We start from the raw sequence: 12,561 nt of genomic DNA, 5'->3' as shown, positions 1-12,561 counted from the left end.
TGTAAAAATCTCGAAAAAAATTATTGGAAACATCTTCAATTTCTATAAATTATAAAAAATTATGGTAATTCCAAGCAATTATTCCCCCAACCTCAATTTTCCCCATATTCCAATATGTTTTATTAAAGGTCAACATGAAGACGACACAAGATAAAAAATTTACCGGAACGTTACCTATATAATTATAAATATAATCTAACCAAATTTAATCTACGCTCGTTAGTCAAGGTTAGCGAGCGAAGCAAGCGAAGTTTGATTCGATTATATATATACTTTTAGATTTATTTGTTTATTTATTTGGTTACTTCATAACCGAACATGGACATTGCCTTTTTCGTTATCTTCAACTGCTCATTCTTGTTATCTAGGAACGTTCCGGCAAATCTTTTTTCGTCTTCATGTTGACCTTTAATATAACATATTACAATCTGGGAAAAATTGAGGTTGGGGGAATAATTGCTCAAAATCACCAAAATTATAATTTACTTATAATTATAAAAATATAAAAACGAAATAAATAAATATATATGATATCCAATATTACATGATAATTAATTATATAAATTTATTTAATTAAAACACAACAAAATATGTTTCTTTTTATCTCAGAATCCAAAAAGGGGTGAAAAAAATCATTGTGTACCAAATTATAACTTTGCCAAAAAACATCTTAGTTAGGCCTACATATTATTAAACTGCGAACTGTAACAAAGTAATTTAATTAAATATCTCAGTTTTCAGTTTTCGTGCCAACAGTATTACAATTGGCCAACCCTTGTGAATTATATGGCTTTTCATTTAGGGGAGACACATCTTTATATCATTTCTTTATTATAAACTCTATAGAAACATGAATGTGCAACATATTAACACATTTTACATTTAGTCTTTATAAATCGTATAAAATGGAAATGTGTTAAACCATAAATTATATTTTATTAAAGTCTAATCAAATAATATATAAAAAGGTTTTGTTTCAATTATTACTAAAGTAGGTAAATGGTGTGTTTTTGAAACTGTTTTAGTTTCTCATAACGATCTTTGGTATTATCGCAAAAATGAATAACTCTTATTGGTAATGGAACCTCCGCCAAATTTTGATCTGAATATCAGAATTATAACCATTACTAACAATTTGCTGATAACTGTCTGGTATAAACCGGCTAAAGTAGAAACCGGTTAGTAAATAGCTAACCGGCAGTTAGTTAGTAAATAAATATTTTTAAAAGTTTGCTTTGTAAATAAGGGAAAACCGAAAAATTATAAATTGAATACACGATTTATTTTGAATAATATCATATTTATTAACATCGACTGTATGACTGAACGATGTGAAAATGATGTATATTGGAAATAATTAAGATAAAATCATTAAGAGTTTTAACTTTTTTTGCACATAGTCGTTTTCACCGGTCCGATTACATATTTCATGCATTTTGATAAAACATATCTCTTCAATATATATTCGTTACTGGGACGACAAGGAACAGAAACTATGTTACCTTCTAGTAATTGAACGCATAAAATGGAAATAAATAAGGTAGAATAAAAACCATGCTCGTTTGTATGCTGTATAAATTATTGATTGAAAAAAAGAATGTTAAGCAATAAATAACTGCAATAGGGAATAATAAACCCAGTGATCACACTTTTTACTCTGTTCATATTCTTGTTTCACTGTCCAATTAAACAAGAGAGGAAAATTATTCTGCTTTTACTCAATTACGTTGTCAAATACAATGCTTTGAAAAAAAAGAAGAAAATTAATGTACTTGTCTGGATCTAATTTATATATATATATATGTAAACATAGATGCATGATCAATATGATAATTTCTCACACTACACAACTACGTAGTTTATTATGGTAATGATTTTTCCTTTAAAAAAAAAAAAATCAAGCTGATTGCTTATTTCTGATAGATTTATAGTGCTTAAAGGTAAATGTTTTTAGGCATATAATCTGTTGAAGGCAAAATGTTTGACGAGAAAATCTTATACTCTGTAATATTACTTACGTCTAATGAATGGGTGGCTAGGGTGAAATACCAACCGATGAGGAAATCATTTATTTCTTACGATTGTTTTCCCTTCTTGATACCTTGTTGGGGAGGGACAAAGATCAATCCTTTTCTTTCACGATATATTGTTTAAATTTGGGAGAATTCCTTGGGCAACCATTTTAAAGAGGTGGAAAACTTTAAATGATTGTGCTCTTGTGGATGGTAAACTGCAAATGAAAATAATCAGCAATTCTATTTCCAATTCGATATTTGTACCCAAATCTGATTTTTTCTATATGTATTTCAATTAAGCATATGTAAATTAAAAAACTTTTTTTTCATTATTCAAATAGTGAATCACAATAAACATACACCGGTGCTCTTTTCTGTTATGCGCCATGAACAATATTTTTATGCATTCTTGATGAATTGTTGTTTTTCCTTCACGTATTCTCTAAGTTTGGAACCAACAACATCTGAACATAAGATTAATACTTTTTCACCCATCATTAAGAATTTAATGTAAAGCAGGACAACATTTAGCTCATATAGTTGTGTTACTCAATTGTTTTCAACAACGGTATTACAGCGTACTATACTCGGAAACTAACGAAGCATCATCTTAACTTCATAAAGAAACTTTTAAGAGTAGAATATTAACAAAATGCAAACTTTCACTTACCAGTTTCTAATTAGATAATCCGAGTCTGCACTTGTACGGGTTGGCGACGGTGATGAAGCACGGGGACTCTGCATCCTTGGACCGCGCAATGCTTATCTGCAAGTCCAGCCCCGGAGGGATAGAAACGGTGAGATAGGAGTTTTAGTCGGTAGGGTACGGGTACACAAAGGCTCTTAATAACATCTAGCCGAACCCGTGCGAGTCTGACACTCCCCCATTTATGGGGGGTGCGTAAATGGCATTTCTCCGACTTATCGATAACAAAAAAAAATTGATAACCCGAAAGCAAAGAAAAGTAACCTATAAAGTAGTTTTAAAGCTATCCTACACATATAACTCGTACACTTAACATATTTTTCACAATTAACTGAAACTAACCTAAAGAATTCTTCAAATAATGGAAGAGTATTATGCAGCTAAATTAATTTTTGAGCAGAAAAGAACGATTTATTAATATTGCGTACATGTAAACAATACCAGATCGCTATCTTACCTGTAAGCCGTACAGAACAACACAGGAAACAGCTTCATAACATTATTTATCTATGACATTTAATCACTTAATATGATGATTTTAAAATATATTTGATCATTAAGTTATGTGAATCCGCGGTAAATAAGAAAAAAACATTGTGTGAAGAGCATAACAGAAAAGATCTTACACAGGAATGTCTACCAATAATTTTTATCCAGCCATTTATATGATAGATCTACATTCTAAAATTCATACCCGAACATCATATTTTTTAGCCATTGTTTCATCAGTATCTCAGACGTATTCAAATGATATTGGTTTTAAATAAAGTATTATGAAAGACCTTTTTATACGTGCGCATTTATTTTATATTATAAAATACCTCATTTTGAGATTAATATAAACCATTAGACTAATTACATAATGCTCTATATTGTGTTTCATACACAATGGAGAGTACATAATGCATTTTACATAATGGTCTGAGCATTTATAATCAATTTAATATCACAGTAATTAACTCACACTCCTACGCGACCTGATTTAATTTTAATTCAACCGAATTGAATTCTAAATTTTCTGGTAAAATTATGGCTTCTTGTAAATTCAAACCTGAAAAATTTAATTATAAAGCAATATAATTATAAGTAATAATTTGCTTCAAAATTTTACCAATGCAAAGTTATTACGTCACGAAATTTAACAAACAGAATTTACATCAAACATAATAATTTATTTATCTAGGATAATTATCCTATTTGCGATGATTAAACACCATTACAATATATTATGAACATATTATGGGTGGAGTAATAACAAAGCGGAAGTGCAGATAGCAGAACGGCGGACTTAAGCCCACTGATAATAATTGCGATGGTTCATTGGGCAGTTCGTCTTCAGTCTGCCTTAAATGAACGAGAGAGGATATGCGGGCCAATTCTTTGGCCTGGCAATTTGACAAAGGTTCCACAACGTTGTCCGTCTCTTAGCCAAGAAAATGTCAAGAAATCGTTTCCCAATAAACGCTCAGAGAGATCTATTTGTTTCTATTACCATACGTCAGCCGTTACCGCCACAATAGTCATTTCTATCGACTAAACATTCACAAGATGAATGCTTTGATAAATGGGTTTTATTTGTTAATAAGGTTAAAAATTAAAATTAGCTGAAAAGAGTATTCAATTTCTTTTGCAGTAACAATATTATTTTTATAGAAAATTGTTATAAAAGAAAAATAAATTTGTTGTGATGTTGATTTAAAACAAATAATTTACAATTAACTGTATTATTGTACAGTTTCTTAGTTTAAAGGTAACATAAATAAAAAAGCTTGAAATATAGGGGCTTGACCCTCGTACAAGTTCATGATAAATTTTGAAAAGTAATAAAACCTAATTAAATAAATAAAATCGTACAACACATTAGAATTAACCTAATTTTTCAAGATTGTATTAAAGGTTATTAAAAATTACTCCGACCAATTAACTTAAAAAAATTGTTACGTGGACTTTTATAAGTGGAAATGGTAAACGGGCTTATAATAAACGTAAAAAAATTAAATGCATGAGGCGTGGCGGTGGAGGGCTGACTTGCGGGGTTGGGAGGTTGAAAAAGTAATTTTCCAATACAAAAGTTGTAGTTGTAGTTGTAGTTGTTTCCATCCAAAAATTTACAAATTTTGTACTGATCACTTTTTAACATAACCTCAAAATTTCTGAGAAAAATGTAAAAATCTTTTCTTTTTTTTGGTTCTTTATTTTTCATTTCCGCAAAAATAATTTAATTTTGACATAACTTGTTGAAAGTATACATTTCTGTGTCATAAATAACCACACATTTTTTTAACGTTAACTTTCGCCGGAAATCGCAATAATACCTTTTTTCACCCCTTTTCAATCCCCCAAATCAACCCTCCATCACCCCCGCTCACGCATTTATTTTTTTACGTTTATTTAAGCCCTTTCCACTTATAAAAGTCTAGGTAATAATTTATTTTTTCCCTCAAAATAAATTATTTCGATCGGTCTAAATTATTTGTTAAAATAAAAAATGAAGTTAAATCTTTTTTTAGAAAAAAAATCTGATATTATATGTAAATTAGTGTGTGCGACACCTCATTAGTTATACATAAAACATTAGGTTCGACGGCTTAACTCCTGACAAAATTAAATGTGAGAAAATCCGTGTATAGAATATTATACGTTATTTTATTATAATAAAAAAATCCCTTTCGTCACGCCGGAAGGCAGAGGTAGATCTTACCGGTACAAAGTAGGGAATACAAAAAATTTCCACCTTAAAATTAAAAAAAATTTCAAATTTACTCAACACAATGTTTGCATGTGGAAAAAGTTTCACATGTTTAGCATAAGACAAGCCCCACCTTCTTACAATTCCAGAAAAAAATTTGGTCATCCCTTGCCGTAAGAGTTAGTCATATAAAACATTGTTTCAGGCAAAAGATTTAGGTAATGTTTACAGGACTAACGACCACTTTAACCCGAATCTATACTGTGCCTATTAAGGGAGGTATCAGTTTTTTGTCTTCGAAATCCCATTTTTTTCACCCCCTAGGCCAATGGTTGCTGATATCAAAAACTTTACTTAGATAACTTTTAGGCCCTTATCCAAAGAATAGTAGGAACTTTAAAAGAATCTGATATTTTACGAATTTTGATATTTCGTTTTTTTCGAAAAAGCCCCTCATTCCACCTCATGGTCCGATTTTGCTCATTAACGAGCTAGACCGAGATTTTAATTCGCTATATTTTATGTATCAATTTGAAAGTGATTGGCGCAAAATTACAGCAGTTACCATGTCTACAAGAAAGTGAATATGAACTTTTGAGCTGACAGTAGTTTTGGGGTCTGAGGGATGTGAAACGCGAAGATATGCCAAAATTTTTCCGGAAGTCGAATCATGGTACCCATTACAATAGGTAGCTTTTTTATGAAATCTAGCTAATGAATAACTTAAAACAATTAAATAAATTATTTAATTTATTAACGAAAAAATAAGTAAATAATATGCAGTCTCTTAAGACCTCGTTGTAATAGCAATGTTCGAGCGAAGCGAGCGTAGGTTAAGTTTTGTTAAATTATATTTATAAAATAAATAAATATAAATAACCGTTTATTAAAATTAATAAAGAGACTGTTCATTTTCCACCGAAATCCGATTGACTACTTTGTTTTTAAATAAAGCTGTAGCTGCGGTGGCGTTAATACGTAAGTACCCGTTGTTTTGTGTTTTTTTTTTTCATCTCTTCCTCCAGGCTGGATCAACGTGAAGCATAAATACAGCTCGGGGGAGTGTCCATTACTCTAACGAGCCTACCCATTTAGCGGCTGTAAGTACCGCATGAGACAAAGGTCCGCCGGTAGGATCTTAATTTCCTTGCGCTGTCACTATCTCCAGTGTAAAGCCACGAGGTTCGACAAAATCGTGCCCAGCGACCACAACCTGGAAGCAGGGACTCGGTCGTGCATTGCCTACTTCAAACGGAGGCAACCCGAAGGTCCCCTCCCCCAGGACTCGGTGTTTCAAGCGCCTGCCTCTAACAAGCGCAACCTATAGGTCGCATCTGCCAGGACTCGGGGGATCTTATCAGCTCCGGGGCACCAGAGTCCCCGTGTTTCATCATCGATGGCCACCATTCCAAGCGTGGACAGACGCCGACTCCACAAGGGGCTGTCCAGCACCCCATTGCTACCTCACCATTCACGGTACTGCAATAAACCGGAACGCTCCCAGGCAGGAGAACTGAAAAGCCAGACACTGGGTAACAGCCACCTTCCACAAACCCTGTAAACACCAAGACAGCAACTCACTCGCGAACAGCACACTCATCCGTCCGGTTCTTTTGTGATTTAGTTTCAATTAACCACACGTCTCAGGAGTAGTCGATCTGAATTTGTTCAAGACTACAAATTTACCAGTGCATTTACATTACAATGATAAGTCGAATTGTTGATACGACTACAAATAAAAGCATTAAAAAAAATAATAAAAAATAAATTCCAAAAAAAAGATTATTTCAATACTTGTGGGAAGGACATAATGAAAGAACGACAGGACTATTCTTTTGTGTTCTTGTACTTTTCTATGAGTTATAAAAGTTAAAGTAATAAATTTTAATGTTCTCAACCTTTTTTTTAATGAGATATATAGTAACTTGTTTGATTATATATAAATCTTTATTTTTAATTTTTGAAGCCAAAATGGTTAACAAAGTAAAGATTAATCAGGTGTTCAATAATCGTAGTATATTAGCATCACTATTTCGAAAAATAGTGATGCTATTTTCGAAAAATTAAAATACATCGACTTGTTTTCGACTTTTTCATAATTTAATAAATAAAAAAAAAAACCTTTTTAAAATTGGTAAAAATGAAAGCTACATTCATAATGCTAAATAAACAAAGTTATAATTTTCTAAGAAAAGGAGTGAAATATTTTGGCTAATTTTTTTTCAAGAAATATTAAGGAAAGATCAATATTTTTATATTTATATTTATATTTTATTTTTATATATAACGGGTAACTTGCGAGATAGATTTAAATATAAAAAAAATTATTTTTTTTACCAAGGCCACTGGAGTGGGATAAGCAAAATCTTGTATAATAGTTTGACTTGTTTTTGATGTAGAAAATACAAATAAATGCAAAAAAGCTACCATTAACTCCTTTAATGAAGCAATAGGTAAAAAACAAATACATTTTATGGGGAGGGAAGTAGTCATATTTATATTAAATAAATTTTTTTTGAAATTTCTGAGCTTGAGAAAAAACTCAACTTTGGTAAAAAAACATTTTTTTTTAAATTCCCCCAGTGATGATTTTAATTGTATTTCGGTCAAATCACCCCCCTTTTTTCCATTTTTGCAAATATTTAATGCACAAACATTTTGTCTTCTGGCAAAATAGATATTTTGAATTTGGGAGCATTGAAATAAAGATTATGTTTTGCCAGGTTTTTTAAATTTTATTTAACTTTTTTTAAATATTTCTCCGTAATGCACAAAAAACTTAAAAAACATAAACTTTTTAAGATTTTTTTTTACCGATCTATATACTTCCCCGTTATAGCTGTAGCTCCTATAGCAGCATATATTGCTATAGCCGGGAAAGTAAGGAACGAAAATTAGTAATTTAGATAAATTTTTATTCTTTACCCAAGTTGAAATTTTGGTATTCAAGCAGGATACGATAAAGTAGAAGCGCATGAGAAAAATACACCGCTACAAAATCAACATTAACTTCAAATTGAGGTTATGTTGTCTGTTATCGACATTAAATTGAGCGTAACTCAAGAAAGAGTGAACCAATCTGCATCGCATTTTCACATGCACAACTGCAGATACACTACTACAGCATATCTAAATCTGAATGAAATTGATCTAGTATTTTTGGAGATTTTCGAGTCACAAATTTTATACATAGGCATACATATATATATATATATATATATATATATATATATATATATATATATATATATATATATATAAAGGAGAAAATTACATTTTAAGTGGATGCTATTTTCGTATTCTTCGTATCTCAAAACGTAATGAAAATTTAATTTCGTCCTCAATCCCACCGTATGACCGATTGTAATACCGTACGTTTATTCGAAAAGTTAGTAAAATACACATTGTTCCATATAAATCATATGTTTTCAAAATTTGTTACGCTTGAATAGGCTGTCGATAAACAAGACTTTAATCTACATGAAATCCAAGTCCTAGAAGAAACTGGTAATTCTCATTATAGTATATAGATATCACAATAATAAACGAATGCTATACTTCAAAAGAAGTGGTTTATAATTATTAATAATTACGGTGTATTTAAATTTAAATAACTATATATAATTTATGAATAAAATAAATACGATATTTTATAATTATTATTTACACTATGATGAAGAAACTGAATTTAAAATTAAAATTTTCATAAAAATAACTGATTTGTTGTAAATATATGCGTGCGCATGCGTATATCTCCCTCTCTCTATTTGTGTGTGTGTGTGTGGGCGCGCGCGCGCGCGCGTTTATATGGGCGTAAATACATTTAATTAACACGGAAACAAATGATGAGGAGGCAATGTATGGCATTATATGCTAGCAACTTTGTAATATATACACATAATAGTTTCTGTGGATTGACTGATTAAAAATTTAAGTAATTATAAACCTTTCATTTCTTTAGCAATAGGTTAAAATAAAGAGCACAGTTAGAAAATTAAATTCATTAAAAAAAATTCCTTCCAAGAAAACTGTATAAAAGGTACCGCTAATACTCAATTTTGGAAGGACATAACTACAAAAACAAATTCCTTGAACGAAAATTTCTCCGAGTTACCGTTATTACGTTGTTTCTTAAGGGTAGTCATGGATGTAATGTTTTAGCTGAGAATAGTTTCACTTTCATTACACTATTTGTCACTACATTTGTCATTACTGCCACAATTTGTCATTACACTATTGTCACTATAATTCACAATTACCAAATTTACCAAATAAAAAGTCAAGTTCATACATTTTTCCCAATATAAATAAATGTTATTTTTGCTATGTAAATTTTCTTGATTTCTAAGCGTTTTACTATCTTGAATAAAATAAATTCTTGTATAATTTCCAATAATAATAATAGTTTCAAAATTGTTTACATCAAGGGAACTTTCTTTTTTAATCTGTGATGTTTGCAATAACATACATGAATTTGGAATGCAAAATAAAAATTTACTAGCAGAAAGTGAAATGATAAAACATTTTTTGTTATATTCAACGAATAAATTGTTAAATGTTGCACGTGGTGTTGTGTAATTGTTATTATGACCTAATCTACTAGATCTACAGAATCGTTTTAAGAAAACAAAAAGCATTTATATCACTAATGAAATTCACGTTGTTTGAAAGTTATTTTGAATTTCAATGCAGAAGCTCACCAGCATTCATCTGTATTTGCGTGACATAATCTAAAATAAAGAACTAAGTATATAATATTTATTCATTAATTACGTATAATTTACACTCTCAAACGATTATTAAATCGTGAAGGAAAACTTAAGTATGTGTTAATAATATTAAGTATAGCGTACCTGTATTTATGATGTAAAATATGATAACTGATAAACCGATTAACTACTAAATAAAAAACGTTAAAATACAACGCACTTTATTAAAAACAACACGACATCGTTGGTGGTTAGATCATAACTAACGAACTTCGGCTTCGTTCGCTAATCTTCGTGATTAATCGGTAGTCATTCAGTAGACGTCGCAGTACAGAACCTGACGTCTTCTGTTACAATTACTTGTATGTTGAAACATGTTTACTGGCTTAGCTCTCACTATTTTATTAAAAATGCACTACCATAATGTATTTTCAACATTCAATACCTCCAAATTCTTTTAAAACAATATTTTATTATTTTTAAACAAAATAACGAAATTCTACGCAAATATTTTTTAACACTCCTGAAATATTTTTTTCTGTAGAATATTTTTATAAATTTTATAAAAAAAGGATTTATTTAACCTTTTTGTAATTTTTCTTGTATAATAAAAAATTAAAAAAACTATATTATAAATTATAAAACTAATAAAAAATTCTATTAATATCACCTCATTATTAAATACTATTTTTTGAAAGTTAAAGCGTAAACTGGCAAAGTTAAAATCAAGTTTAAATCAAAATTAAGATTACATTGCCAGTTCATTAAGCAAATTTGTTTAATTTTTAGCGGGAGGGAAAAAATTAATGAATTGCAAGTGATACATAGAATACTGATTAAAACAAATTTATTTATTTATCATATTATGTTAAATGTAATCCTTAATTTTACTAATAATAATGATTATGTAACATTTTTCTAGGAAAAAAGTGTAATAGCAGCGAGAATACAAAAAAACGGGTTTTTCTTTTCAGAAATCATCAAATAATCAGTAAGATAAAATTAGATTATTGATAATATCCTGTGTATAGAGGATATATAAGTTTGACTATTAAGTAGAAATCAACTAAAACTTAATTCTGAATTTAAACTAATACTATTTAATTAACATCTATGGGCTTTGAAATTTCATTTTTTATATCGTTTGGAAAATGTATGTATAATTCTCATTACAACAACTTTACATTGCACTTTGTTTCCTTTTTTTGCCATTATTTCATTCTTTGATTAACTTCTACTTTCTCGTTTTAGGAAAATTTCTTCCTCCTTTTCCTGAAAATTCTTGAAATTATTTATTTTATTTTTATTTTTATCTGAAAGTATTTCAGTCTGAATTTTTTTTCTTTAAATTTAATTCTTTTAGATATTTTTTGATTTCTTGAAACCAATTATTTTTAGTTTTAATTAAGAAAATAATTATTTAAAGATTCTTTTTGTTAATCTGTTACCATCGATTCTTTTTAAGTGTAATAAAAACCTAAACTTCTTTTTTTTATACGGTTCGTTATTATTAAAACTTTACCTTATATTTGAAGCTGAAAATTTAATTGTTTGACTGTCTATCTGTATGTTTTATCTGGCATCAGGCGAGAACCAACAGACAGATTGCTTTCAAATTTGTAGGATACATTCGTGTTATCCCAGGGAAGGTTCTAAGTCATAGACCAAGGTGCAAGCCCTCTTGAGGGTAAATTTGTGAATTAAAGATATTCATTAAGCAAAAAGAAAAAGATTAATCCTTTTATTTCACTGTTATATTTCCGTCACCATGGCATCAAAAGTAAGTTATGAATTTTTCGTCGTCAAAAGTGTGTCTACTTTACTAATCATAGTTACTACTATTCTGTCTTTAGTAATTTTGTTTCTCTTTCAGGTTTCTATAAGCCTGAATACTTTAATTGTTATTTATCAGTATTACTCTCACAACACTTAAGGTAACGAGCGGGGAACTAGGGAACGGAGAAGCCCTCTGACTAGTTATGTAAAATTTATTTTTACAGTGGCCTACCATTATATTTGATATATTTATAAATAGATATGAATGTCTCTCTTATGTTTTTAAGTTTATACAACTTCATGTTGACTTAGGCCAGAAAACATGAGTCGTGTAATTTCTGGTAGTAGTATCATGTAGTTTATAGTAAATTAAAAATTTCTAAAGAAAAGTCAATTAATATATAATTGTATCTAACCGGAAAGCAAAACTATTTTTGAATTAAACAGTATTTTTCTAAGATATTGGATTTTTTCCACTATAGGACTACACGGCTTAAACGATTTTCTACAGAACTCAGATATTAAAATAACAACTCTACTTAAGAAGTAATTACTAAATTAACAAAAATATAGAATAACGTTAATTAGACGAGGTTAGTGAGCGAAGCGAGTGTAGGTTATGTTTGGTTAATTACTTTGATTTCGTGTACTGACGAATCGTACTTA

The sequence above is a fragment of the Lycorma delicatula genome, chromosome 5 (genome assembly GCF_047948215.1).
Source record: "Lycorma delicatula isolate Av1 chromosome 5, ASM4794821v1, whole genome shotgun sequence".
NCBI lineage: Eukaryota > Metazoa > Arthropoda > Insecta > Hemiptera > Fulgoridae > Lycorma > Lycorma delicatula.
This window is presented reverse-complemented; position numbering follows the sequence as displayed.